The 7169-nt window shown below is 36.2% G+C and overlaps 1 long non-coding RNA gene across 2 annotated transcripts; it reads left to right on the top strand.

The window, feature by feature from the left end:
• The first annotated feature begins 2820 nt into the window (after positions 1-2820).
• Positions 2821-5251, top strand: LOC110832372 (uncharacterized). Of its 2 annotated transcripts, none has more exons than XR_002543903.2 (3): positions 2821-2958; positions 3035-3272; positions 4163-5251. It is a non-coding gene; the product is annotated as an uncharacterized LOC110832372 (long non-coding RNA). The 2 variants fall into 2 exon arrangements; XR_002543904.2 differs by having other exon boundaries at positions 4136-5251.
• The last annotated feature ends 1918 nt before the right edge of the window (positions 5252-7169 follow it).

The raw sequence follows: 7169 nt of genomic DNA, 5'->3' as shown, positions 1-7169 counted from the left end.
CGAGCCAGGCGCACTAACCTCTTTTCCATTCCGCTGGGTCATTGTTTCTGAATTAAACATGACATTGTGGTTTATTACATAAGAAAATGTTACGTAACAGACCCAAACACTAATTTCTACTGTGTAAATGACTATCCGAATCATGATATAAAATCCTGTTCTGCCCACGAACCTTTTGTAATGGGTACACGAAGGCTTCAGCCATAATGAGGAGGATTCATTACAGTATGGATCGAGTAATTGCAGAAACTCGTGTTCCCATGGCATTGACCTTCCGGGTTCAAAGGCGCTCGATGTGATTGCCTCTCCCCCCCCCCCCCCAACTTTGCTTTGCCAGACTGTCAATTGTCTTATGAAGGTATATGTTAAGAGGAAACACAAAGCCACCTCCCTCAGAGGTCAAGGTTTTACTTAAGCGTTGGCTCTGTTCTGGGGAAAAGAACCTATTTATTTATTTTTTAGAAATATAAAAAAGCGCAGTTAATGCCCAATAAAAATATTTATTCGGTAACTTCCCATCACAGGATGATGGTGAACAGTGACCTAACTTAATTTATAGAGATATCAAAATATATTATAAAGTTATGACGGAGGACAGACATACAATCACAATAATAAGTACCATGAGCCAGTAATTCCATACAAGGTAGGCTAAATAACATATTTCACTCTGAAGATGGCTGTCTTCTATGATGTTACACTGTGTAGCCTGGTTGAAATTTACACTCAGTTCTCACATATTTTACTTAATTTTAGAATAAAGAAATTGGAGCTGGGTGAATATGTTATGCTTTAGGTCAGATCCGTGGGTCATATGCAGCCTTCTTTGATATTCCATGTCGCCCACTCAGTTCTCAAATTATATGCAATGTTCGAAAATGTTCAAGTTTTAATGAATTTCAAGTTTCAGCTGCATGTGAAATAAATATTTTCGTAATACTGTTCCCTCCACGTGATACCACTCAACAAGTCACCTCTTTTCAAGTGGCACTTAATAGATATTGATCTCTACATGCCTGCTTTGTGTAACATGTTCAGAGCCACTGAAATATATTCCATCTTTACAGTGAATTAGAGCTTTGTTAAACATTCGGCATAAAACATTGCATCGTAAAATTAAAAGTACTTTGCAATATCTGTACAACATATAAGTTCAGAAACACTACAGCCACATTTATACCTCCTTATATATAAAAGTTTGTGAGCCAGATAATACAATATAATGGCTGGCTACGGGCTGGGTGATTGGGGTACGATCCCCGACAGAGGTAGAGGATTTCTGCATTCAAACCGGCTCTGGGGACCACCCAGCTTTCGGGGTCCTTTCTCGGGGGTAAAGTGCGGCCGGGCCGTGCTGCTAACCGCTCATCCTCTTCTAGTGCCGAAATTGAGAATGAGTCGGACCTATACCTCCTCTCCCCTAAGTGCCAACATTGGCATGTAATGGGAAGGCTTTTTATATATAAAAGTTTAAAAAATGCAATACATTCCTAAGACACAACTTGTAGGCAAAGTTAGATCTACAACCACACGTAGTCTACTGTGCCATTAATATGATAAACACAATGCTATTGCTGTAGGTCACAAGTACTTTTTATAGTACAAGAACGAACAGCGACAAGTAGTGCTATTTTATTATTATTGAAAATATGAGGATGTTGTTTTATAAGAGTTTTGTGTAATATTTTATCAATATCTCTTATTTTTAGAACTTACAAGAACAACATGAAGCAGTTTGTTGGTCATCTGCTAGTATTTTGGGTGTGGATGCACAGAATTCTCTACACACAAGTTTCCCGTTGGGAGGAATACCACCATCTGACTAGCCTCGGAGCTGCCAACATAGTAAGTACCATCAGAGATACAAAATATATTTTTTAGAAAGCTTGAGACATTAACATTTATCGTTCAGCAGTAGTGGGTTTTCTCCCTTGCTATGGGGCTACAAGTAAAAATAAAGCCGTCCCGCTACACGCCATGTAGGTGCTTGGGGGGAGTGGAGGTATAGCTCCTACTCATTCCTGATCTCGGCACTAGATGGGGGTGAGTGGTCAGCGTCACGTCCCGGCCGTGCTTTACCCCCGGGAAAGGACAGGAGGCTGGTTGGGCCGCAGGGCCTGTCTGGACGCAGCGGCTAGAGGAAACATCCTCTGCCCCCGTCGGGGATCGAACCCCAGTCATCGAGCCCGTAACTGATCACTATAATGAGTAGCTCTCCCGGCTCCCACTATAGCGCTGCAGGCCAGATTTTAATTCTGAGGTGGTTTAATTGTAGTGGTGTGCTACTGTGAAAGAAACAACCAACTGGCCCGTTTCTAATGTACAGCCAATGATAGTTAATGTGGAAATCACAATGGATTGATTGTACTATACATACGAAATTTATGCAACAGAAATATTATAAAGTAAACTAGTGTGAGGTTTATATTTTATGGTTTATTTGATGACACGGTCATAGTTCATACTGTACAGCACAAATATGTTGAATAAGCAGTTGTGGAGAGCTGACAATGGGTCGTACTGCAGCCTGGAGGTTTGATGGTAGGTCAACAACTCACCATGAAATGTGTGTCAAAAATGTTACTCGCAGGACATTTTAATATTTTATTCAAATCACAGTCACATTGTTCACAAGCCAGCCATTTATCAGGAAAAGAAAGCAATACTACCACGTTTTCTTCAGATACTAATTATACAGGTTGTCCCGCAACAGGATGTCCATAGCCTAACTACGTGCTCTTGGGATAATTTTGAGCCGAAACGTTCAAATAAACATGGGTCCGATCTGCAACAGTTTGTCACGAAAATGCTATGGTTGAGAAATTATTTCACTAACTGCGCACATGGCGCACGTAGGTAAGACACAGCGCTTGAAGACCGCTTGTCATCTCAGCGCTACTTACGTTTCCTACAAGAAGAGCTGCCGTTGATGTTGGAAGAAGTTCCTGTGCTAACCAGGTAAGAAATTTGGCTGCAGGAAGACCGCACACCTTCACATTTTGGTAGGCAGGTGACTGCATTTCTGAATAAACAGTTTCCAGACCGTTGGATTGGCCGAGGTGGTCCATTTGCTTGGCCAGCGATATCACCAGATCTTTTGCCTTTGGACTACTTTCTCTGGGTCACATAAAATACCTGGTATATGTCATCAAGTCAAACAATAGGGCTGAGCTGCAGAATTGAATAATGGACTCCGGTGATAACGTCAAAAATGATCATGATTCTTTAAATGCACGAAGGGCTCAACTGCCATTTCGAGTCACGTAAATAACGTGAGTAATTGCAAATTCAATTTAGAGTGTAGTCTAATATTAATAATAATAATAATAATAATAGTAATGACTACAACATAACCTAAAATTAAATGGAAATAATGTAAAAGCTGCAGATGCAATAAAATTCTCATTCTTATTTTCTTGACAAACCGCTGCAGATCGGAACCCATGTTTATTTGATCTTTTCGACTAAAATTGATCCCCGAGAGCACGCAGTTAAGCTGTGGACATCCTTTTGCAGGGCAATCTGTATCTGTAAGTTTATACAGAAGCAGATTTTTTAATTTGGCAAAACTTATGATCAATCATGCCATAGGTTAGGTGGTAAGTCACCAATTTCTGACTGTGGGGGCCCAGGGCAGTCAATGTCGGATATGTGGTAGGAAATATGTCACTGGGTAGGTTGTTCTCTGAATATTTCTGTTTTCCTGTGTCAGTATATTGTACAAACACTGTTGCCTTCACAAGAAAAACTCACATCTACAAGAAATTTTATGGGATTTAAAATGTTTTCTGACACTTTAGTTATGATCTTAACTACTAGATAGCATGTGAACCTCATTTTATCAGTTTTGAGGATTTACAAATTTTGTTACAATTAAAATCTTATTGTGTTTGTACACCATAATTCATGAACTACTGATATCTACAAATCTACAGTACACACTGTTCAGTATAAAAAGTATATAGATTATAAATTTTCTATATTTATGCCTCTTACTATTATTTAAGATTTAAAGCTTCCACCACAAATAGATTTTATGCGATACATGTGCACTACTAGTTGATTCTTCTTCATTTTCCGGTTTAATAATATTTGTACATTATCCGGTACCCTTTACGGGTCCCCAACTTTTCAGTTGGCTTGATCTATGGACATTCGGTAGGACTCCTTGGATGAGGGATCGGCTCGTCACAAGGCCTCTACCTGTACACTGGACAACACAACACAGAAAAACATCCATGGCTTGAGTGGGATTTGAACTCACAGTCCCTGCAACAAAGCAGCACAAGAACCACGCCTTAGACCGCGCGGCCACTGCGGACCCCTACTAGTTGATTATATACTCTATTTTCAGATACAAGCAAATATCAACTTAAAATAAAATATGGCCAACAGCCAGCAAAATTATCTAATTACTTATCAGTTGTGCAGAGTCCTTGTCTTCAAAATCACTACAATATGTTGTGGACCTTATCTTCCAGTAAAATTTTCCTCCATTCTTCACGGTCCTTAGTCACTGTATGTCAGCTCTTCAACCTCAGATGGCTGTCTTGTGTGTTATATTGCCATTCCTTCTATCTTTCATTTTAGTTATCATTATGTTTTTAGGCATTCTTTCATTATTCAACCAGTCAAGATGACCACATCATCTCAATCTGAAAGATTTTATATATGTTTTGATATCTGCCCCTTCTAATATACCCGCCATTTCCATATTAGTTCTTATTCTCCAATTTTCTCCTTCATTTATGGGTTTATAGACTTTTTTAATAATCTTTATTTTATATATTCGAAGGATCTAAATTTCTTGTGAAGTAATTGTCCAAGTTTCCAACCCATAACTTAGAATAGGTCTTATTAGAGTTTTGTATATTTTTAATATAGTGTTTTGGGGAAAACGTTTAGTGCGTACATAATATGCATGGTTTGCTGTCATAATTTTAAAATGAATGTCTTTCCACATTTTATTTTGATTGTGTATAACTAATTCCAAATATTAGTTTTCTCTTCATTAATTTATAGTCCCATTTTTCTTCTCTCAGTTTCCAATGCAGGTAATAATTATTTTAATTCTAGAATATTTCTTGCAACCATGACAAAATCATCAGCATAAGCACAAATTTGTTTGTATTTGTGAACAATATTTTCTTTTTCTGCAGTTACTTTTAAGACAATATTTAGTGCCACATTAAATAGTGCTGCTGATAGTGCATCTCCCTGTCTTACTACTGTTAATATATTGAAAGGTCTACTACTGTTATTTGTTATAAGCGCTTTTAGTGTAGTATCATTTAGTGTTATTTTTATTAGCCTTATTATTTTTAATGGTTTACCATTTGATTCTAAAGCTATATATAATTAATTTCCATATAGGCTATCAAATGCTTACCTGAAATCAATAAAAAACATGTTCACGTCTATATTGTACTATTAGCATTTTTCCATTGCTTGCCTCATCACAAATATTTGGTCAATGGTGCTTCTAGTTGGTCAAAATCCACATTGGTTTTTCCCTATTATCTATTTGATGTATACATTAAGTCTTTTAAAAATAATATTTGATAGAATTTTATAAGACACATTTAAGAGGGTAATTCCTCTATAATTATTACATTGTAACTTGTCCTCTTTCTTTAAAGTTAGGTATGTCAAACCTTCCTTCCATTCTTATAGCATTTTTTCTTGGTCCCACATCATAAATATTAATTTGTATATTTTTCCTAATAAGATTTGACCTCCATGTTTTATTAATTGAGCGATAATAGACTCTTCACCTGGAGCTTTATTATTTATTTATTTTAATATTGCATCTTCTTCTGCTCCTGTAGTGGGATATTCAATGAAGGAATGTGCAGTTAGATGTTTAATACTTTCATTATTTCTTTAATCATTTACATCATTCTTATTTAACAGTTCTTCAAAATGCTCTTCCATCTATCTAAGATCTCTTTTTTAATTCCTATTATTTTATCTTGTTTTGATGGTTTAAGATTGATTGCTAAACACGTTTCATCTGTAAAACTGATCTACTATAAAACATTCTGTTCTCATTTTTAGAATTATGTTCTTCATTTGTCTCTAATTGATTTTTATCATTTATTTTTTGTTCTTCTGACATATTTTACTAGCTTTCCTTCAATAATTATTATGTGTTTCAAAATATTACTTTGTTTCATGTTGCAACATTATTGTTCAAGCTTAATTTTTTCTTCAAAGCATCAAAACATTCATTGTCAAACCATTCTACACTTCTTTGTTTCCTTTGTTCTCTAGTAATATAAGTTGAAGTTTGATCGATTGTTTAATTCTATCCCATTCTGTTTCTATGTTTTCATTTTCTTCACTGTCATGGTCCAAATTTGTTTGTAGTTATCATTCCACAAGATTTTGATGTTGTCTGACAGCGTAGTGATGTTCCTGAACCTTCCTTTAAATCTTATTTTACAAATTCTTTCACTAATTGGTTCAAATCATATCAAATGCTTCTTCAATTTCTTATTAATCATAAATCCTGTGCCTAAGTGTCCAGTTGTGTTTTTAGGTCCACTGAAAATTAATGAATAATCTATCTTATTTATTTTTTCTCTGTCTTTCCTTGTAAATTCTTGCAGGGTTACAACACTTATACCAAACTTCATGATTCCTTGTCAAATTTAATGCATTTTCTCAAGTTGGAACATAGTACGAACATTCCATGTAGTAATTTGTATATCTGTTTTCTTCTTCCTAGATCTTTGCCCAAGTTGTAATCCTAAACACATGTCTGGTTGGGATTTCAATTGTACTGCCTTCTCAACAAATTTCATTTTTACAGGATTGGGATGTGAACCCAAAGCCTAACCCCCAACCTGGAGGACCAGGGTGTCTCACTTAGTCTGGAACCTCACTCTTGACCTTTCTGGTTTGGGATATCCTATCAGTATCTATAATATCACTAGCATAGCTCTTGAAAATATTTGAACTTGCAAACTCTACCATCATGACAAGGTGGAGACACATCGAGACAAAAAACTCTCTGATGTTATGAACTGCTGATACAAAGCATTTACTACAGTATATGAAACTGACATTCTGATGCAAAATGTAAAAAAACACTGTTGGTGGAATATCACCTACAAAATATTACAATATTTATACTGGCAATATGAGCCAGGATAGCTCAGTCAGTA

This window comes from Zootermopsis nevadensis, unplaced genomic scaffold (genome assembly GCF_977971745.1).
Source record: "Zootermopsis nevadensis isolate Lab colony 2312 unplaced genomic scaffold, Znev_1.0 Znev_ptg000006l, whole genome shotgun sequence".
Taxonomy (NCBI): domain Eukaryota; kingdom Metazoa; phylum Arthropoda; class Insecta; order Blattodea; family Termopsidae; genus Zootermopsis; species Zootermopsis nevadensis.
This window is presented reverse-complemented; position numbering and strand designations above follow the sequence as displayed.